The sequence below is a fragment of the Amaranthus tricolor genome, chromosome 8 (assembly GCF_026212465.1).
Source record: "Amaranthus tricolor cultivar Red isolate AtriRed21 chromosome 8, ASM2621246v1, whole genome shotgun sequence".
Taxonomy (NCBI): domain Eukaryota; kingdom Viridiplantae; phylum Streptophyta; class Magnoliopsida; order Caryophyllales; family Amaranthaceae; genus Amaranthus; species Amaranthus tricolor.
Window position 1 is genome coordinate 23286156 of NC_080054.1, and position 24628 is coordinate 23310783.

The following is a 24628-nucleotide window of genomic DNA, read 5'->3' on the forward strand; positions in this document are numbered from 1 at the left end:
GGATCCAGCAGCTCCAGGCCCTCTTGACCATAGTGTCCTTACGATGCAGGCGAATCACAAGAGCAGTGTGCTATGGGATACACAGGTTATTGAACTTACCCCTTTTGAATTTAGTACTTCACACTACTTTATCTTGAAGCTAACATAATATTTGGATTTAGGTGTCCGACACGGAGACCATATACACCAGGCATCCCGATTCAGCTCCGTGGGCCATTGACGCAAGGATCATCCCGTACCTTCAGCTTGCGAGGTTGCATGACTTCCACCTGATCGCGTACGGAAGAGTCGATCGGGCGCTAGTCACGGCTTTAGTCGAGCGATGGCGCCAGGAGACTCATACCTTCCACCTACCTGTAGGTGAGGCTTAGCATTTGAAAACTGTTTGTAATTATTGAACATTTGTACATACTCAATATTTGTAACAGTTGGTCTTTTGTGTGTAAATTGTAACATATATGTAGATGTATATATTTTAAAAGTAGTATCACACGTTTATTATGAATAAGGATGTTGCTATCGAACATTCAACACATTTTCAATCAAGTTCAACAAATCCATATAAAATTACATACTTCATTCGTTAAGTTAAACTACCGTCGCTAACTAAGAAGGCTTCTTAAACTTTCTCATAATCCTTTCAGTCTCTTCTTTCCTATGTGTCATATCATCCATTTGTCTCTTTAGATTAAATACCTCATCTTTAGGCTCTTTTTTTTCCTTTTCAAGCCGTATTATTACGTCTCTCTGCCATTTTGTACCCTCCGGAGCAATCCATCTAAAGTATGTGCATCCTAATCCGTCAACCAAGTAGAAAGGGCAAGCAACAAATTCACGCCCTGGATTGAAGTCGCTCCAATCTGTATTAATCTCAACTTCATAACCACAATCACAGAGCTCTTCAACACAATGCTCCTTTGACATCTACATAACACATATAATATACAAACGTAAGTAAACTTTTAAAAATAATATTAACATTTATAAATTGACATTAAAACTAACATAATACCTTATGTTACCTTTAAAATTTGATTGAAAAGAAGAATGATGCAAAATGGGTATAATGAAGTATGGGAAATGATGGAGCTATTTATAGAACATCATTACAACGGCTATTTTCACGTTCCTAACAGCTATTTTTCTAAATTACCAACGGCTACTTTAGTTCTCCAAATAAAAAAAAATTAAAGGAGTCGTTGTTACTAACAGCGACTGAATGAGTTGACTGATCAACTTCTTAAGTCGCTGTTAGTAACAACGACTAAAGGAGTTGACCAGTCAACTCATTCAGTCGTTGTTAGTAACAGCGACTTTAACCTTTAATTTTATTTTTTTTGGATCTTTCGCTGTTGATAACAGCGAATTAACCCGAGGCTAGGCTCGGTTGTACGGACGCTTATTTTGGGAAATAAATTTTTACGAAACTCATTTTTAGAATTTAGTTGTTAAATAATCTTATTTTTTTCAAATTTCCTTATTTAAGCAACATGTAAATACCCAAATGGATATTTAAATACACAATTGGGTATTTTTGAAATTTGGTTAATTCTTTCTTTTTAACATTCTCTTTCTTGACATCACTAAGCTTATTTTTTTCTCTTTTTATCAAATATTATTACAAAACACAAAAAACACATATTTAATACGGATGTAAAATTAAATGGAAAGAAAATGACATGAATATCCTTCTCAACATAGCTTAAAATAAAAAAATTACATACGCATATATAATTTATCACTTACGTGTTTATAGAATCATTTTTTGGTTAACCATACTTTGGCAAATGGCAAGGTCTCTTTGAATGTTCCATCTTCGAATTTTGTTATTGTCTACCCAAACAAATTCAACTATGTTTCACCTAAACTTGACAAGACAGTCGATGGAAGTGTGGGACGGTTTAAGTTGGATTATTTTCAGTTAGGTAATTTCAAATTGAGTTGTTTTAAAATCAAATTAGTTTTCGAGTGTGATGTGTTGGTTTGGGTTTGAGTCAACCCAATAGGTCAACAACTTTTATGATTTTTCTCATCGTTAATTTTTTTCAATAAATATATAATTAATTATTTTTGTTTCCATCAAAATATTTTTCAATAAAATATAGTAATTTTTTTCTTAGTATTAAAAAAGACCAATATATCAAATTTAGGGCTACAATCAAAACATATTGAATAAAATTTTTAAAATAAATTTATGGAAATATAGCTTGTTGAGATTGTTTCCACTTATATTATTGTATGAGCCAATGGACTGGGTTCGAGGGTCGGTCATTGATGGAGTAGAAGGATATTTTATCCTTTGCTCCCTATTTTAAAGCGAATTGTCATTGAGATATTGACTAATCTTATCCGAGAGTGACATAGTTTTAGAGCTGTATAGCTTCTCTCGTAGATTTCTATTGCGCACAAAATTCTAGGTCTGATGTTGTTTTTAAGTCGTTTGCTTTCAAATGTATCTTTGGATTCTTTCTTACTTTATATTTTGTTTTGGGTTTCTTTTTCTTATTCGATTAAGTCTGATGGAGGTTTCCTTTCTTTTAGATTGCTTACAGATCGATGTTAATCGGGAAATAAGAGATAGCAAAGGTGACGAGATAGCAAAGGTGACTAGAGTGTACTTGAAAGTTTTTTTTTTATTTTTTTATTTGAATATGTATAATATGGGTTGTAGTTGGCTATGTCAAATTATGTAATAGATTAGATTATGTTGATCAGTGTCAATCGGGAAATAACATTTTGGATTGTAGTTTAGTTGTTTAGACTCATGATTAGTTATTATAGTTACATTTAGACCTTATGACCCCCCAAGGTTATGGTTTGAGATATGACTTATTTGGGTTTAATAAACCCCATAAATGACCTAGGTTACTTAGTCAATGAGAAAGACAAGTTGTTACACTACCATTGAATTTATTCATAATACCAATGATCATTATTTGCTCATTTACAAGAAAGACTATTAATGCATATCCGTTAATTTATATGGATGATATTATTCTTACTACATCTTATTCTCTCCTATGATTTGTGATAACTTGCTCAATGCCGAGTTTACAATAAATTAAAGACTTGGGATGTTGGGCACTCATAGTTCTTTCCTTGTTATAGATGTTAAATATCGTCCCGCTAGTTTGTTTTTATCTCTAGAAAATATGCCAAATAAATTCTCAGTCGTGCTCGTATGTCCTAACATGCCATCGTATAAAAACCCCTACTCCAACCAACACAAATCCTAAATTCAAAGCCTCATCATTTTCTCCTTGTGAGGATCCTACTTTATATCATAGTCTCTTTGGAACATTATTGTACATTTCTTTCACCAGCAACAGAAATATCTTTTGCAGTCTAACATGTGTGTTCGTGTATACATTATTCCATGGATTCACATATATATATGCATGTTCTACGACGGATCCTTCGTTACATTTGGACAACTGAAAAAATATAATAATAAAATAATATTGTCAAATATTATTCTATTCATAGTTTCTTGTATATCTCTTTATTTAGATATACTCATAATTTAGTATATTGTTAATATCCTAGAATATTTTAATCATATCATTGCCATAGCTTTGGTTTATATGACTCTTTATATTCAATAAATTTCAATGAAATAACAAAGCAAATAACTAAACACCCTAATATAAGCATGTCCATAGGCAAATGGAAGAAATGCATGGATAAAACAAAAAAATTAAGTTAAATATTTACTCCAATAAAAAAATTATAGATCATGACTAATAATAAAAATATAGCAAAACTTATGTGATGAACTAAAAACAAAAATTATAACAAAACCCGTAAAACGGAAAGGGAGTATACAAACTTACTCTAGGTGTCACAATATAACTAGTGAGGCAGTTTAAGATAGCAAAGAACAAAATTGGGAGACAAATCATTGTGCAGCGTCAGAACAATGTCCAAACATATAAACAAGGTGCAAAAGCCAAGCATGAGATTACATAAAGAGCAGTTTATTGTTTCAATCTAGGAAACAATGGAAATCCAAGTGTAAAAACTGATCTCAAATTGTTTTGCACCTCAAAAAAGTACAAATTATTGGTTAAAAAAAAAAAGACAGTAATATCCAAAATAAAATCACATCATCATGAATTCATGACTTAAAAAGCTTATATAAGCTTCTATAAGTTATTCTTTCAACAATTAAAAAAAAAAAAATTGTTGTTTGAGAGATGAAATTCAGGAGTGTAATTTTTTTTGCTTATTATTTGGGAATGCTGCTGTTATTTGCTGGTTTAATCAATTTGGTAGTAGCAAAAAAACATAGAAATGTTGTTGAATCACTAACCATGGTTAAGAAGAGGGTGGATATGGATCATTCTTCATCTTCATCTGTTTCTTATGTTCATAGGAAGGCTAAACCATGGTTTACTCCCATAGACAGAATGACTACATTATCTTCTGGTCCAAGTAGAGAAGGTTCAGGTCATTAATATTTAACCTTAATTACTTCTAGTAGGTTCTAGATTTTTGTTATTGATTCCAACTTTGACTTTTGTATTACATATTGTAATAGATAATAGATTATGTAATTTTGTCAAACTTTATTTAGAGTGTTTTTACTTTTAATACTCAGTTTTGAGTAATGTTCATCTTGCTTATGTTTTTTTGCATTTGAACTATTTACTCTATCGGCTCGTTTGACAGTCGGTATTAGATAGTACAAAAAAATAATAAAATTTAGTATAATTTTGATGGGGAAATATCTTGATAAATTTAATGGTCATGCATCTTCTCATCTCAATTCTTTGCATACTTCATTCTAGTGAGAGGTGTGTGGTACTATTACGTGGTTGTGGAAAAAACATTATGAGTATCAAATATCAAATATCTTTACAATAAAAAGTATTCTCATTATTAAGGAACTAACTCAATCACACAAAAAGTTTAAACTAATAGTTGAGACCTTAGGATATGATATATATTCTAACACATACACTTACATGATAATTCTTTAGGGTAGAAGTATTGATACAGCACAAATCCTCCTCATACCTAGCGTAAAATATTCCACTTGAATATGAAAGGTAAATGAGATTCAAACCTATGACCTTTTTGTCACATTGGCTCTAATACCATGTTAAGAAATCAATTCAACCAAGAACTTAAACCTCAGGTTATATTATATATTCTAACATTAATTACCCATTAATTATTAACAATTTTTTTTATTTTTTATTTTTTCTCAACTAACCCCAAATTTTTCGATCACTTTAATTTGTCATATATTTTGTCGTCATGTTTTTAGAAGTTGAGAAAGACCTAAGAGAACATGGAGGAACAGATTAAAAGTGACATGCATAAACTTTACCTCTCTAAGGACCTGACCAGGGATAGAGACAGTTGGCGGCGCCTTATCCACGTCTTAGATTACTAAACCCGTCCCTTTTACCCATCGTTTGTTATTGTTCATTGTCTTTAATTATCACTCTTTACCTCCTTCTTTACTTTTATCTTTATTTTTAGTTATTTGTACGTATTCTATTTATTCTATTTGTAAGTTGCAGGTTTCCCTCTCTTTGAAGACCTTTCTCGAGTCGAGGGACTCTTTGACCGCACTCTCCACTATGGGTATGAGCTGTCGTTCTTCTTCCCTCCCCGAACCCTGCCATAGTTTTCTATGAGCGGGATACAACGTATATGATGATGATGATTTCCACAACCGGAAAAGTCATCAACTTTCTATTTGATAGTATAATTGACTTTTAGTTATTTTCTCTGTCTTTTCTCCTCTTCTCATTTAATGGGTCAATAATTCAGATAAAATCATCCTTAAATAAGCTAACATATTTGGTATTGAATTATAAATAATAATGATAAATACTAAGAATATATAATATTCTCTTATGAAATATATCATATCATTCTCACAAGAATGAACTCCAACTTTAAATATGTCTTTTTCTTTATAAATTTTTATTATCATATATTTAAAATTTTTTATGATGAATTTAAAATGAACATGAATTTTGTGAAAAAAATTCTTCACAAACTTCATGTAATTGTTCTAGCAAAATTTCAATAAATAAATTTTATCATTGTATTATGTCAAATGAATCAAAATAGACTTAATAATATCTTTACTCTCTTCGTCTTAAATTAATTGTTACATCTTATTTTGAATCGTACCTAAGATATATGCAATATTTCTTTTTATATTAAACTTTACAATCTAAGTAATAAAATCAATCAAGTCTAACTTTAAGTTTTTAATGCGTTCACTACAAATTTGATTCAATTATCCTAATTTTATTCAACTCTCCCCGCATTTAAGAAATTATCACAGTTGTGTATTGTAGAAAGTTTAAAAAAAGGTGAGACTATTGATTTGTATAGACCGTAGATAATATTAATGAAAAGTTAAAATATATGAATAAGAATAAATTTAAAAAAATTAATAGGACATCAATTTTCATAAAAGAAAAGTATTGCAAAGTAAAAGAGTCATACTGGAAAAGTGTTCACTACTTCATGTAAATTAGAATATGATAAAAAATAAGATGTTAAAAATCAAACATTGAAATGATTTATATTAGGACTAGAATTTCATACATAATAGAATCATCTCTCTAAAGAAACTAAAAATAACATTATGCACTATGTAATTGTCTAAAAAACTCTTGATATACTTAATTTTAAAAGGCCAGTTGATGAAAGCTATAGAGTAAGGTCGAAGAGTAGTAGAATAAGAATTGAATTGAAGTTGATACCGTTAAATATCGTCGGTTAAGTCGTCATATATTATTTATTTTTCTAAAAAATAATAAAATTATTGTCCGAGGTATCCTTGAGCTTTAAGTCATCCCTAATACGTACGCCTAAAAGCTACCACCATAAAGCTTATTTCTCGCCTTTTATGGTTTGGACTTGATTTATCACCTATATGTTGATCTAATGATCTTCACATCCAAGTATTACTCAAAACCTAATGAAATAAACAATTTTATGACAAACTCTTTGTCGTCATTTTCTCTCTCTTAATTTTGGTGTAAACTTGGTGACAAAGACCTTTTGCACAAAATCTCACTCTATTTTTGGTGACAAACGTAGTGATCGACAAAGCTTTTGTTGCCAATTTTTTTTGCCATTTTCTTTCTAGGTATAGTTTCATATCTGATCTCTCTCGCCATTTTCTCATATATTTACATACATTCCTTATCTATATTGACATTCTCTCCCCCAATCCCTAATCACTCCTCTATATTTACATTCCATTGAAGTTTTCTCCATACTATTTTCTCATATTTCCTATCTCGACATGTACATTCAATTGAAGTTTTAGCTATGTCGTTCATCACATCGAATTATTAAAGAGCTCAAACAAATCAATCTTCTATCTTGCTTGAGCACAATTTGAGCAGAAATCACTAATTCTTCCCTCTTTGCTCTCTCTCATTTTTGATTTGATTCTAAATAGTTATTCTCATAAAAATTCAGAAAAAAAAAAAGAGAGAGAGAGCAAACAACTAAACATTTGAAGTTTCCAAATTTCAAATTTGTGTTGAATATGTAAAACAATCTGATGTACCTATAGACTAAGTAAGAGAAGTTGTCACGGACAAGGATTTGGATTTATCCGATTTATAGAACATTATTTTGACTTTGACTTCATCTTGGATTTATAAATGTGACAATTTTTCTTACATAGTCTATAAGTAAGTTGGGTTGTTACAGTTGGTATCAGTTCACCTTGGGCACACATTCTTAAGAGTAAGGGAAAACGTAATTTGAGGACTTAGAAGTTTAAGATAAGACATAGGAACATAAGTGAATATGATTGTGGTATTAACCTAGGTGTTTGAGTTGGTTAGGTTTTCTTAGCAAATGTAGGATATGAGGTGTGAGGATTACAGGGTAAAATAGAAAACACTTTAACGATTGATCGCGGCGGTAAGAAGATTTAGTTTGTCGATACAATGTTGGAAGTGTTTTCTAGATGATGTCTATGTGTAACACTCCTGAATTTCCAACTGCTTATACGAAACCCAAACCGCAAAGGATGGGAGGAAATTTAGGTGTTACATTAAAAATAAAAATAAATAAAATAATAATAAATCTTATAAATTTGAGTAGAAATTTCGACAGCATCTCTACTAAAAATAAAAAATGTGATAAAACAAATAACATAATAAAAAAATGAACTAATCTAAGGCATCATTGCCCTTAAAATCTCACACCACGGCGGGATGATTCATCGCCCGCTCCTCTAATCAACATGCCAAACATGGATCGTGGTTCCAGTATTGACGCTTGAGTTTTAAAAGGAATAAAACACTTTAAAACCATACAAAACAATAAATTACGTAGCGGAAAATATAAATAATACAAAGGGGGTTACAAGGCCTCGTACCAAAAACATATACAACCAAAGTTTGCAAAAGACATAATAACTACAAAATCAATAGACGCTCGCATAACACAAGTTATGCTTCGCACTCATCACTCTTCCCCAATGCAATGCCAAAGAAGCTCCAATACTTGTTACGCCTATCAATGATCTCTTTGCCGCTCAACGTAAGACGGAAATATCAAACGTATCATCACAGAGCCATCATAGCAAGAGCCATTTTCAAACAAATCAAACAGGTACATGTCAGTAACTAACATCATATCATAATAAGGCATACATACTAGATAACATTATGTTATACAATAATATAAATACGACTTCATAAGTTAAAAGCACAACCAGTGACAATTTATTATTCATCTATATTTATTAGTCTCATTTCTTCCTTTCCAACCCGAACAATGCGTTCCTAGGTGGGTGCAAGTCTTCACACTGCTCTTCTCAAAACATAAACTCTTATAAAACACGCAAAGTATCAACTCAACCAAGGGCATTAACAGACTACCTAACACAAGACCTTATTGAGCTTGTCTACCTTAAAGTAAGTATGATCATAATATATCCTTGGGATTCTTAACTACCATGAGTTAACTTAACTTAGGCATAATCTTTCTATGTAAGAAAACCCTTGGGGTTTGCAAGACCTATGGGGCACTTCTAACTAGCATAAACTATTCTATCAATGAGTAAACGTTCTATCAATGTGTAAGCTTTCTATGAATAAATAAACTTTCTATCAATGAGTAGCTTTCTATCAGTGAATCTTTTATCTACTTCATGGCATAGTGACAAGGCCAAGGGCATTATCGGCCACCTCGCGCCCATGGCAAAGTATGAGCTCATACCCCCTCTAGCTGACCCTCTCGGATCCTACCTTCGAGAAAAAGACACATTGGGGTACCAATCTAGTGAAGAGGCCACCATATTAGGGTTTGCAAGGCTCGCATGGTAACACCTTAGTCAAGGGGCGGTATCGGTCACCCGGCGCCCAATGACAAAAGTATGCTCATACCCCTATACGGTGATCTCTTCGGATCTCACCTAGGGGACTATTAAATCAACCGAACATAATCTAGTTGAGTCACGCAAGCTAATCGTAATCTAATGCTTTATCAAATGGGAATAACTTTCACTTTCGACTATTAATGAGTGCCCTGGGATAGCAGAACGCCAAAACCCACTGAGCAACTCAAACAAAATATGAAATTCATCGATAAAGGAGTCATTCTAACTCCAAGTAAGATATAATCCAATTCTTAAATAAATAAGGGGGGTGGTCCCCGCCTTCGACTAACACTCTCATTCTCTAAACTATTCTAAGTGCAAGGATTTCATAATCGATAACTCTTCATATAAAGTGTACTCGCTAGTATCTCATAGTTTCGATACAATGCATATTTATTACAATAAACAATAATGTCTTAAAGAAATTGCATTTAAGTTCGTTACTGCGTGTACGTACCTATCAGCGTCACTGCATGACAAAAATCACAATACTCACCCAACTAAGGTTCTACCTTCCTCATATGAACTGGGAACCTATAAAAGTTTGGAGTAGAACTAGAAGCCTATTTGTCTCCACTTACGAGCATCTAAATGCTAGAACAAGCTATCATTGATCCATTGAAGTAACTTTCACTTATTCTATTAAACCAATTCACATACAAAATCTATACTTGTTCATAAATTATGACATTAACTGTAACACCCCGATATTTTCCCGATATATTATTTTTATTATTATTATTCTTTTAGAAAAAAAATATATATTTCTTTTATTATTTATTTTGTTAGTAGGTTAAATCATGAGAATCCAACTTTTAAGGCAAATAAAATCATTTTAAGTCCAAATCTTTTCCTAATCTATCTTTAATTTAAAAAAAAAAAAATAAATAAAATATAAGGGAATATGAATAGTGGCCGGCCATGGCAAGTATTATGGGAAGATTGTAACTTCCATTTTGGATTAATGAATGATTATGGCAATAAAATCTCATAAATCCCTTAATCAATTCTTTTCCTTATTCCTTTCCTTAACCTTTTACCCTACTCCTTTTCATTTTCACATTTCAATTTGCAAGTAAGAAAAAAAAAACACACTCCTTTTCCCTCACATTCTCACGCCTAGCATTCCTTAATTCATCAATTTTGGTTCATAAAATTTTGGTGTTAATCTTGAGCAATTGTAAGTAATTCTTAAACTAGTTTTATTTTTAAGTTTTAATTTAAATTTCTATGTTTTTATATGTGTGATTTTATAGTTATGATTTTGTTCATGAATTAAAAATTTATGTTTAGATGTATGATGTTTTTCTATTTAAATTTAATATATGGCTTTAGGGTTTTAGATGTATGATGTTTTTTCTATTTTAAATTTAATGTATGATTTTAGGGTTTTAGATTTGTGCACATGTGTGTGTAGAATTGTTTGATGAATGATTGAAATATATATATATATATATAAATATATATATATACATTAAAAAAAAAAAATGGTTGTTCATAAAAAAAATGTGTATGTGGTGATGGAAATTTATTTTTATTGATTAATAAAAGAGAAGTATAAGGTTGATAGAAGAAAAATTTGCATGTATATATATGTGATGTGTTTGTGTTTGAACATTGGAGTAAAAAGAATTATTTTTAAGAAAAATATAGATAATTAATTAAAATTTATTTTTGTATGTGATCATGGAAATTATGTAAATTTTATTGTTTAGATTTATTAAAGAATAAAGCATTGAAATTTTATATTTTGGTGATAAAAAAATGGAATCCCGTAGGTTTTGAAATAGTGGAAAATTTGTGTTTTTGGAGCATTTTTGGCTTTGAAATTAAGTTAAAAATACTTATACTATGTTATAAATTATGAAATTTGGTACCCGGGGGTTTTGACGCCTTCCGGACGCAACGGTGAAGTCGGATTTTCAGTTTGACAGTATTAAGATGAGTTTCTGGACAGAATGTATAAGCTGTCCAGTTTTGTGTTTATACCATGTTGTAGTATGTGATGGATGTTCATATTGTGTGTAGCATTCTAGGTATGGACGTAATTGAATATGTGTGTTATGTGTGATTGAGGAAAATGTGTATGTGTGCTTATTTCCCGAATACGATTGAACTTTGTAGGAAGTCGGTTCGTGACCGGGAATTGATTGAGACGCTTGCGAGTTGGTTATTTCGTTTAAGGTATGTACACGCAGCGTGGTTCGCAATAGATCGATGTATCATGTATTAATGATACCCAAAAGTAAGGCATGGGTATATAGAACGAATAATGCTATCGTTCGAATCAATAATTCTATACATTGTTATGATAAGTAGAGGTAGTATGTCCTCAATAACTTAAGTAGAGGTAGTATGTCCTCACTAACTCAAAAGTGGACGTAGTATGACGTCAATCTTTATATATTGTTTTGAAAGTAGAGGTAGTATGACCTCACTAACTTAAAAAGTGGACGTAGTATGTCGTCAATTGGTGGAAAAGAATTACTCGCGGCATATGAGGGCTTTATGAGCCACCGCGGGGGTATGCATACTTAACCATAGGCACCGAAGTATGGCGAGTGTCTATGGTAGAGGCTTGCTTAGGGGTTAGCTCCCCCTAATGTATTGTCTCACTTATGAAGTTTGGTGTGTACCGGCAGTATGGCTGGAAAGTACCGGCAGTATGGCTGGATAGTACTGGCAGTATGGCCGGATAGTACAGCAATATAGCTGACTAACTTTTACAAGAAAAATAAATATTCTTAATAAGTATGATCAAGCGTACGGTTCTGTGAATTGTTAATTAATCAAATTAAACTTTCTCGATGTTATTATTTATTGGTATGCGACTTTCGCTGACGTGTGCTTTTGGTCTTAACGACCCTGCGATGATGTTGTGTCCTATCTGGGCAATGACTAGCAGTAAGTTAAGTTGCAGGTCTGGGGAGTGAGGATTGTCCCTTGAAGAAATAAATTATTAAAGTAAAGAAGTCTTAAAAAGAACTTCAAAGTTTAGTTAAAGAGCATTTGGTTTTTATGAGGCGACTTTCGCTCTCAAGTTGTAATAAGTAGATTTGACTTTTCGTTTCTTATCCGCTGCTAAGTATTTCTTATTATCTAATAGTTTTAAATAACGCTAATAGAACTCGATCCGCACGTTTCCTTAACTTCAAAACTGTTTTAAACTGTTCCTAACGTTTCGGTTTGACTCGGGTTTTAGTTGTTTTGTTTTAAAAGATCATTTTCTTTTCTTTTCAAAGACCCGAGTTATTCCGAGATGTTACAACTGGTATCAGAGCGGGAGTTTTATTTAGTGTTATTTATCTAAATTGATAGACTAACGCAAAAAAAAAAAAAATGATGACGAGAGTAAAGGGGTAGACATTAAGGGGATATGATGTGTTTTGCTTGGTGTCTTTAAGCATGATGTTATGGATAATTTTGTTGTGTGCTTGTTAGATATTTTGTTGATTAATTATGATATTATTTGAGCTTGGAAATTGATTTTTCCTTTGCTCTTTCTTTCATTCGTGAGTCATGGATTACGAACATTTTTTTTATCTGTCATGGATAAAGGAAAAAGACCTGCTGAAGGGGAAAGTAGTACCCTAGAAGAACCATGGAGAGCCTTAGTAAATGTACCAGTCTGGGCAGAGATAGAAACATTAAAAATTTGGGACAAGAAAGAAGGAGAGAGTGAGCTAGATTATAAACGCAGGATGGAGATGATCTATAAAAAGTCTCAACAAGTTTATGAGGGAATAATAGCTGAGGAAATTGCGGAGTTGAATGAGAGAATTGCTCAATTGGAGCGAGAGTTTGATAGATGGGATAGAGGAATGGATGTTGTAGACAATGAGAGATGTAAGAATGCTGAGGCTAGTGGGGCAAGGGCTGAGATTGTTGAGGAGGATGTTCCAGTGGTCGACCCTAACTCAGTTCTGCAGATAGATTTTGATAAGGAGGATCCTGAGGAGGATCTAGGAGAAGATCCCGAGGAAGTCCCCGAAGAAGGTCTGGAGGAAAATACTTGGGGAAATTTCGAGGAGGAGGCTGAAGAGTTTTATGAGGATAGTGTGGAAGGGGGATATAATGCTGATATGGAGGTAGAAGCAGCTGATAGGGAAGATATTATGAGCGAGAGTGATAGTGATATTACAATGTGGGAAGAAATATTACCCGAACCAGAAATTGTTGAGCTTTCAGATTCTGAGGAACAACTAGATATGAGTGACTCCCTACCCATAGTGACACCCACTGATTCTGATAGCACATCCAGTGACGACTCCGGGGATGCTGATTTTGACCCTGACTTATATGAGGAAGATCGGGACCGTATGGATGCATCGCCTTTTACTATATGATCTTGCTTTTGATTGTAGTATTTATGCTTATGATTTTATATGACTATTTTCACGCTAATAATGATGTATGGATATTCTGTCGAGAAGTTTCTTCTATTTTGTTTTGACAATATGGTTACGAAGAACGGTGATTATTTGGGATTTTGTACCCAAGTATTTTGGAATTTAATAATATGTTATGGCAGAGTATGCGGGTTGAATTATAATATCATCTTGATTTTCTGTTTAATTATTTATAACCTTTTCTCATTAGCTGAATTTGTGAAGTTTGATATATCATGAATTTTGAAATGTTTTGAATATTGAGCATTAGTATAATTAATTAAAATAATTATTTTTATTTGGTGGAAGCTTAGGAGCTGATTAACAGGCCAAACTTTTTAATTCTACCAACTATTAGGATAGACTTCCTTATCTCTAAGAAGTTATATTAGCCTAAGTTTTGTTTAACCTCGATGATGGAAATAGAATATTTATATATACCTTGTTTATTAAAATGTAGTATACCTTCCATCATGCCTCCATTCTTGAGAAAGAACGGAAATAGAGGTGATTCTGACCGTGTGCTTCAAAACCTAGTGAAAGCCCTAGTTGGTACAAGAAACCCCAGACATAAATCCTTGGAAGAGAGGGCTTCATCGATTAGTAAGAGAATAGCCCAGAGTAAGCCCTTTACTTATGATGGGAAAGGACAACCTTCTGCGCTGGAAAACTAGCTTCGAGAGTTTGACAAACTCTTTAGCGTAGTTCGATGTCCCGCGGAATTTATGGTCAACCAGGCTGCATTTTATCTGGTCGAAGATGATGACTACTGGTGGACACATAGTAAGGCGAGGCTGATAGAGGAGAATGATGGTGAATTAAGCTGGGAACGTTCTAAGGGAGTGTTAAGGGATCAATTCTACCCCCCCTCACGTGAGGACAGATAAGTCAAACGAGTTTTCTAGGTTTGAAATGGGGAATTTAACAGTGCATGCGTATTATCAGAAATTTACGGAATTTCTGAAGTTTTGCCCTGAGGACGTCCCGACTGAAACAAATAAAATGCAACACTTCGAATTGGGTTTATCGTACGAGATTCAAAAACACATTGAGATCGATAGGTACGATACTTCAGACCAGTTATATAAGAGGGCAGCCCAGATAGGAAATGTTATTAGGAAGGAGCAGGAGAAGTTGGCCCATAGTGGGGACAAAAGGAGGGAACCTATGTTCCAGAATGCAGAGAGCAGGAGTAATCATGCACAAAACCACTTTAAGAAACACAAAACCTATGGGGTTATCAAGAAAAAGTGTACTAGCCAGGACAGTCAAGTAAAGGTGGGAGAGGTACGATTTCTGCGGCCAGGGTACAGAAACCACTTAATGACCGCAATGGAAAGGAAAGAATTTATAACTGTAAGAGATGCCTGAAAAATCATCCAGGAGAGATTGTCGGGGAGCATTAGGGGATTGTTCATACTGTGGTAAATCGTGTCATAGAATGTATGAGTGTTATGCTCAATTGGGACAACAAGAACCTCAAGGGGGGAATCACAGAGGTTTTCCACAACAACGCTTTGGTAATGGTCGGAGTGGCAATGACATGGGAAATGGAAATCAAAACGGTGTTTGTTTTGATAGAAACCCTGGGGGTGTCTCAAACCTTAGGTTTTAAAGAAATCATTTCAGAATTCAGCAACCTCAAGGGAATGCTAGGAATGAGAACCTTTCTGGACAAGAGGTAGTCAAGAAGGTGCTACCCTAGTCTTTCAAAATAATGGCAGACTATTAGCAGTTAACGCTAGGGAAGCAGCACAAGTGTCCGATGTGGTCACATGTACTTTTTGCATCAATTCAAAGTCTGTTAAAGTTCTTTTTGATTCTGGTGCATCGTACTCATTTATTTCTAAGTCTAGAATTAAAGACTTAGGATTGGAAAATCCCGAGAAAACATCTTTCTCAGTCGCTATTCCTTCCGGAGAGATCTTTCATTGTAGTATATTATTTCGTGGGGTGTCGGTCAATATAGGAAAGACAAAATCTCGAGTGATTTGTTTCTTTGGAAATGGAAGGTCTAGATGTAATCCTTGTGATGGATTGGTTGGGTAGATATAAGGCATTAATAGACTGTCAGGGGCAATCTGTAACACTAAGCGGACCCTGAGGAGAGAAATTTAAATATAGAAAGCTTCCCAAGGACCCAAGGTAAAAATCATATCGTCATTGAAGGTCAAGAAGTTAATCAAGCAAGGGCAACCGTGGTTTCTGTGTAGTATAAGTAAGGTGAAGGAGCGGGAGGTGCGACTTGAGAACATTCCGGTGGTCTGTGATTTTAAGGATGTTTTTCCAGAAGAACTTTCTGGTATGCCGCCAAGAAGGGACGTGGACTTTTCGATTGACTTAATCCCTGGGACAGGGTCAATTTCAATAGCTCCTTACCGAATGGCCCAAAGGGGGATGGAAGAATTGAAAGTCCAATTGGAGGAGTTGTTGGAGAAGGGTTATATAAGACCCAGTGTGTCGCCCTAGGGAGCCCCAGTGTTGTTTGTAAGGAAAAAGGACGGAACGATGCGTCTCTGTATTGATTACAGAGAACTTAATAAGGTCACTGTTAAGAATAAGTACCCGTTACCACGGATCGATGATCTTTTTGATCAGTTGCAAGGGGCAGGAGTCTTTTCCAAGATTGATCTGCGGTCCGGGTACCATCAGTTACGTATCAAGGAGGAGGATATTAGTAAATCAGCTTTTAGAACCAGATACGGACACTTTGAATTTACGGTGATGCCTTTTGGGTTGACCAATGCACCCGCAGTATTCATGGGGTTGATGAATCGGGTCTTTAACGCATACCTCGATAAGTGTGTGGTGGTGTTCATTGATGATATTTTGGTATATTCCAAAAGTCAAGAAGAACATCGAGAGCATTTAAGGATGGTCTTGCAGATTCTACGAGAGAATCAGTTGTATGCTAAGTTTTCGAAGTGTGAATTTTGGTTAGAACAAGTGGCTTTTCTGGGTCACATTGTTTCTAAGGAGGGAATTTCCGTTGATCCAGCAAAAGTAGCAGCTGTCCGGGATTGGTCTACACCTCGGAATGTTACGGATATCCGGAGTTTCTTAGGATTAGCGGGATACTATCGTCGTTTTGTCAAAGACTTTTCTCGCATCGCTCGTCCACTGACAGCCTTGATGAAGAAGGAAAAGAAGTTCGAATGGACTGAGGATTGCGAGAAAGCATTTCAGTTATTAAAGGAGAGGTTAACTACAGCTCCTGTGTTGACCTTACCTGACCCATCTTTGGAATACTCCGTCTACAGTGACGCTTCCAAACATGGATTAGGTTGTGTTTTAATGCAAGAGAGAAAGGTGGTGGCGTATGCTTCACGTCAACTAAGGACTCATGAGGTGAATTATCCAACACATGACTTGGAGTTAGCGGCTGTGGTTTTTGCATTGAAAATCTGGCGACATTATCTTTATGGTGTCAAATGCAAGGTCTTTACGGATCATAAAAGCTTGCAATTTTTATTCACTCAATCCGAGTTGAATTTGCGCCAACGACGTTGGTTAGAACTTATCAGCGATTATGATTTGGAGATTTCATATCACGAAGGTCGTGCGAATGTAGTCGCCGATGCTTTGAGTAGAAAATCGAGGCATTCCGTTTCAGCGTTAATAACCTCTGAAGAGTTGAGTAAGGAGTTTGGGAGAATGAACTTGGAGATAATCCAAGAAGGGGAATTGGAAGCCAAGTTGAGTGCCTTGTCTATTCAACCTACCTTTTTCGAAGAGATTATGGCTAAGCAACTGGAAGACCCAAAGTTCATTAAACTTCGTGAGCAGATCAGTGAAGGGAAAGCTGAAGGTTTTACAATTCATGAGGACGGTAGTCTTCGTTTTAAAGGACGATGGTGTGTGCCGGATGGGTGTGACTCCTTGAAGGAAAAAAAATTGTTGAACGAAGCTCATTATTCTAGATTTTCGGTTCATCCTGGTGGGGATAAGATGTATCAAGATTTAAAATGCATGTTTTGGTGGTCTGGTATGAAAAAGAATATCGCTGAATTTGTTTCCAAGTGTTTAACGTGTCAAAAGGTTAAGAGTGAACATCGAAGACCAGCTGGGTTACTGCAACCCCTAGAAGTCCCGGTCTGGAAGTGGGATGACATATCTATGGATTTCGTGTTAGGGTTGCCACGAACTAAGACTGGTAATGATACTCTTTGGGTCATCGTAGATAGGCTTACTAAGTCTGCAAGGTTTATTCCGATGAACTGTAAGTGGGATATGGAGCAACTTGCTCGTGCCTATATTCGATACGTTGTTCGATATCACGGAATACCTCGTACTATTGTCTCCGATCGTGATACTCGATACTTGTCACATTTTTGGAAGTCATTACAGCAGGCTTTGGGAACCACTCTTCTTCATAGCACGTCTTTTCACCCTATGACGGATGGTCAGACTGAACGTGTCAATCAGATACTAGAAGATATGTTGAGAGCAATAGCCATGGAATGGCAAGGTTCATGGGATGAACATTTGGATTTAGTAGAATTCTCTTATAATAATAGTTATCAGGCAACAATTCAAATGGCTCCGTTTGAAGCACTTTATGGTCGTAAGTGCCGTAGTCCTGTATGTTGGGATGATTTTACTGAATCTGTCACCTTAGGACCTGATATGCTTGTACAAATGACAGAGAAAGTAAAGTTGATTCGCGATAAAATGAAGGCAGCCCAGGATAGACAAAAATCGTACGCCGATCTCCGACGTCGGCCTGATGAGTACGAAGTGGGCGACAAAGTCCTACTCCGGGTATCTCCGATGAGAGGTGTGGTTCGTTTTGGTGCTCGTGGGAAACTGAGCCCGCGTTTCATTGGCCCCTATGATATTGTGGAGCGGATTGGGAAGTTAGCTTACCGGTTAGCGTTACCTAATGCGTTGGGTAAGGTTCATGACGTTTTTCATATCTCCCAGTTAAAACGTTATGTTGCGGCGTCTTCGCATGTCTTAGACCCGGAACCGTTAGAACTTGATGAAAGCCTCACCTATGAAGAGCAACCTGTCCAGATTTTAGATAGAAAAGTTCGCAGTACTCGGCGGAAGGATGTTGCAATGGTTAAGGTTTTATGGTCCAATCATCGGTCACAAGAGGCAACTTGGGAAACAGAAGCGTCAATGCGAGAGAAGTATCCGCATCTTTTTCCTCAGGTTAGTAAGTTACGGGGACGTAACTTCTTAAGGGGGTAGGAAGCGATAGGATTTTGCGCGTTTTGAGTTACTTTGATCTTTTTCTTTTGTGGTGTGCTTGCTTTATCGATTTTTTTTATGTGTGATTGTGCGTGTTTTTGTGTTTGTACGTTGTGGTTTTGGGGTCAAAACCTTTTTAAGGGGGGTAGTCTGTAACACCCCGATATTTTCCCGATATATTATTTTTATTATTATTATTCTTTTAGAAAAAAAATATATATTTCTTTTATTATTTATTTTGTTAGTAGGTTAAATCATGAGAATCCAACTTTTAAGGCAAATAAAATCATTTTAAGTCCAAATCTTTTCCTAATCTATCTTTAATTTAAAAAAAAAAATAAATAAATAAAATATAAGGGAATATGAATAGTGGCCGGCCATGGCAAGTATTATGGGAAGATTGTAACTTCCATTTTGGATTAATGAATGATTATGGCAATAAAATCTCATAAATCCCTTAATCAATTCTTTTCCTTATTCCTTTCCTTAACCTTTTACCTTACTCCTTTTCATTTTCACATTTCAATTTGCAAGTAAGAAAAAAAAAACACACTCCTTTTCCCTCACATTCTCACGCCTAGCATTCCTTAATTCATCAATTTTGGTTCATAAAATTTTGGTGTTAATCTTGAGCAATTGTAAGTAATTCTTAAACTAGTTTTATTTTTAAGTTTTAATTTAAATTTCTATGTTTTTATATGTGTGATTTTATAGTTATGATTTTGTTCATGAATTAAAAATTTATGTTTAGATGTATGATGTTTTTCTATTTAAATTTAATATATGGCTTTAGGGTTTTAGATGTATGATGTTTTTTCTATTTTAAATTTAATGTATGATTTTAGGGTTTTAGATTTGTGCACATGTGTGTGTAGAATTGTTTGATGAATGATTGAAATATATATATATATATATAAATATATATATATACATTAAAAAAAAAAAAATGGTTGTTCATAAAAAAAATGTGTATGTGGTGATGGAAATTTATTTTTATTGATTAATAAAAGAGAAGTATAAGGTTGATAGAAGAAAAATTTGCATGTATATATATGTGATGTGTTTGTGTTTGAACATTGGAGTAAAAAGAATTATTTTTAAGAAAAATATAGATAATTAATTAAAATTTATTTTTGTATGTGATCATGGAAATTATGTAAATTTTATTGTTTAGATTTATTAAAGAATAAAGCATTGAAATTTTATATTTTGGTGATAAAAAAATGGAATCCCGTAGGTTTTGAAATAGTGGAAAATTTGTGTTTTTGGAGCATTTTTGGCTTTGAAATTAAGTTAAAAATACTTATACTATGTTATAAATTATGAAATTTGGTACCCGGGGGTTTTGACGCCTTCCGGACGCAACGGTGAAGTCGGATTTTCAGTTTGACAGTATTAAGATGAGTTTCTGGACAGAATGTATAAGCTGTCCAGTTTTGTGTTTATACCATGTTGTAGTATGTGATGGATGTTCATATTGTGTGTAGCATTCTAGGTATGGACGTAATTGAATATGTGTGTTATGTGTGATTGAGGAAAATGTGTATGTGTGCTTATTTCCCGAATACGATTGAACTTTGTAGGAAGTCGGTTCGTGACCGGGAATTGATTGAGACGCTTGCGAGTTGGTTATTTCGTTTAAGGTATGTACACGCAGCGTGGTTCGCAATAGATCGATGTATCATGTATTAATGATACCCAAAAGTAAGGCATGGGTATATAGAACGAATAATGCTATCGTTCGAATCAATAATTCTATACATTGTTATGATAAGTAGAGGTAGTATGTCCTCAATAACTTAAGTAGAGGTAGTATGTCCTCACTAACTCAAAAGTGGACGTAGTATGACGTCAATCTTTATATATTGTTTTGAAAGTAGAGGTAGTATGACCTCACTAACTTAAAAAGTGGACGTAGTATGTCGTCAATTGGTGGAAAAGAATTACTCGCGGCATATGAGGGCTTTATGAGCCACCGCGGGGGTATGCATACTTAACCATAGGCACCGAAGTATGGCGAGTGTCTATGGTAGAGGCTTGCTTAGGGGTTAGCTCCCCCTAATGTATTGTCTCACTTATGAAGTTTGGTGTGTACCGGCAGTATGGCTGGAAAGTACCGGCAGTATGGCTGGATAGTACTGGCAGTATGGCCGGATAGTACAGCAATATAGCTGACTAACTTTTACAAGAAAAATAAATATTCTTAATAAGTATGATCAAGCGTACGGTTCTGTGAATTGTTAATTAATCAAATTAAACTTTCTCGATGTTATTATTTATTGGTATGCGACTTTCGCTGACGTGTGCTTTTGGTCTTAACGACCCTGCGATGATGTTGTGTCCTATCTGGGCAATGACTAGCAGTAAGTTAAGTTGCAGGTCTGGGGAGTGAGGATTGTCCCTTGAAGAAATAAATTATTAAAGTAAAGAAGTCTTAAAAAGAACTTCAAAGTTTAGTTAAAGAGCATTTGGTTTTTATGAGGCGACTTTCGCTCTCAAGTTGTAATAAGTAGATTTGACTTTTCGTTTCTTATCCGCTGCTAAGTATTTCTTATTATCTAATAGTTTTAAATAACGCTAATAGAACTCGATCCGCACGTTTCCTTAACTTCAAAACTGTTTTAAACTGTTCCTAACGTTTCGGTTTGACTCGGGTTTTAGTTGTTTTGTTTTAAAAGATCATTTTCTTTTCTTTTCAAAGACCCGAGTTATTCCGAGATGTTACATTAACTCAATAATCAAATAAGCTTTCACATTCACTAACCCGACGATCAAATAAGCTTTCACAACAACATAGTGTACGTGATGACCATTTCTTCAAACCTATGAGACTCGAGTTATAAAACCACTTCACCATGTCATGTCATACTAATAACATTTATACAACAATATTAATACTAATAACCTATAAGAATGTTGATGTTAGTGATAACCTCAAGGTGTGGTATAATTTACTACAACATACAAAATTACTAGTGATGACAAAGAACATGAAACAAAATACTTCCTCTAATAATCTGCAACAATAATAACAATGGTTTCTTTCTACTTCAACAATGATAATATTTAACTCTAATAACTACGACCACAACACAATTAACTAACATTAATACTTGATAATATAAATAATAACCATTATCATTTTTTTATAATACAAGTAACAATTAATGCCCACCTTTTGTGACTAAAAATCCCAACCATTTATAACTACTATTATCACCATTCACAATATAATCACATTTTCAAAACTCATACCAATCTATTCAGGTTCTAAAACATCGCCAAACACAAAAGTAGTACAATTATTATCACTTCTATTCAAACTTTAACCCTAATTCATAGATATATTCAAATCATCACTTAAACTCTTACCCATCATAAGATTTAATAGAAATAAAACAAAATCAACACAAAATCCATAAACTTGATATAAATTCCCAATTCAAAACAAGAATAAAAAATCAATTAGAGGAAAGAAGATGGCTTACTAAGATGAAACAAGAGAAGGGGTTGAAGAGGAAAGCGGGTAATGTGGTGGTGGATCACAATTGATGGTCGTGTGGGGTGGTGGAGCAACCACCACGTGGCTGCTGACTTGCTGGCGGCACAGGGGAAGCCGGCTGCTGGTGGGGAGAAGCACACATAGTTTGTTGTGCTGCTGCTTGGTGCTGCTCATGGAAGAGGGGAAGGCGGCTGTTGTGGTTTGGACATGTGCAGAGAAAGACTTTCGACGCCCCTGTGCGGAGGGTAGAAAGCATTATAGTAGAGGGTAAGAGGAGTCGAGGAAGACCCAAGAGAACTTGGGACGAGCAAATAAGAGTTGACTTGCATGAGTTACACCTCTCTGCGGACCTGACTAGGGATAGGAATAGTTGTAGACGTCTTATCCACGCCTTAGATTACTGATGTCCTCTTAGTGTCCCTTTTGTGTCTTTAACCTCTTACTTTTCTAGTTTCCTTTCTCTATGTTTTGTGTTTTCTTTTGTAGGGGGTTCTTCGTTTGTATTTATCCGCCTTTTAGTTATCCTTTACGTGTATCTACGTCTCTTTATCATCCTCGAGCCGGGGGACTCCTTTGGCCTCGTTCTCCTTTATGGGTATGAGTTGACGCCGTCTTTCCCTCCCCCTTGTCCTTAGTTTTCCATAAGCGGGAGCAACTGGGTCGGATGATGATGATGATGATAAAATCTCTAAAAGTTATTATAATATTAATTGATTACGTCATTAAAATCTCTGGGTGTTACACTATGTCATTATGTTTATTATAGCTCCTTGTTAATTATCGTTTTAGTAGCTAAAATAGTATATTCAAAGATTATGAATCGTGTCACCTTACTTGTTGCTTGCTCTTTTTTATCAACCTTTATTTGTCGATCCATGATTATGATTATAGTGTGGTCACAAAAACAAGGTTATATAGCTGTTGAGATTGAGGCTAGTTGTCACAAATGAGGATTTGGATTTATCCAATTTTATAGAACATTATTATGACTTTGACTTCATGTTGGCTTTATAAACGTGACAACTTCTCATACTTAATTTATATGTATGTCGGGTTGTTACAATATACCTGTGAAAGAGGGATGAAGCAAGAAATAGTGATGGGTAGATGGAACACATTCTTATTTATTTTTTTGTAATTTTTCTTTTTTCGCATTTTTATTTTGAGATTTTTCTATAGTTTTTTTATCTCATTTTTTTCATCTCTTGTTGGTTTGTTGATTTTTTCATAATGATTTTTATTTCATCATTATTTATTTGATTTTGTTTAGATTGATTTGGTTTTGAATTTTGTTATTTACTTCATAGTTTTCAATTGTGTTGTTTTTATTCATGGCTTTATATGTTTTTATACTTTAACACAAATAATGATTGTATTCTACTAATTTTTATCTTTATTTATAATTTTTCGGACTGTTATTATAAAAAATTATTTGAATATTTATTATTATTATTAAATAATAATAACAAATATTCTCTTTTTTATTATACGGAATTATTTTGGCAACAAAAAAATGTGTTTGTAGCAAATTTATCGACAAAAAAGGCAACGGATGTTTTTAGGCAACAATGTGTTTTGTCTTTATTTATGTCACTAAACAGGTTTGACGACAAAAATAGCGGCAAAAACCTCTTGTTGCCATTCTCTATTTATTATGTAGTGACACATTGTAAGACTAAGAATTATATCTAACTTGTCATAATATTGTATTACCTCTATTTTGAATTATTTGTAACTTTTTGTGACATGTTATATGAAAAAATGTCACAACGATTACGAGTATAAAAGGAATGGATGCAATAGATACATAGGATATTAAGATTGAGCAGAAATAGATGATTGCTAGCAATCAGCAACGCTTAAAATTGTTAAAAATCTAATAATGTTGGAATAGAAAATAAAAAATGAATTTAATGGGTTGATTGAATAATCATTGTTAGAGTATATAACATATCATGTAGTTTCAATCACAACTTAAGGTTTTGGTGGAGTTGTTTCCTTAACATAATATTAAAAGTTAGCGTGATAAGAGATCACGGGTTCGAAACTCAACCACCCTTTAATTAAAGTGAAATATTTAGCACCAAGTATGAAAAGAGCTTATGTTTCATCCACACATCTAATCCAAAAAGCTCTCGTGTAAGAGATCGTAATATATTTTAT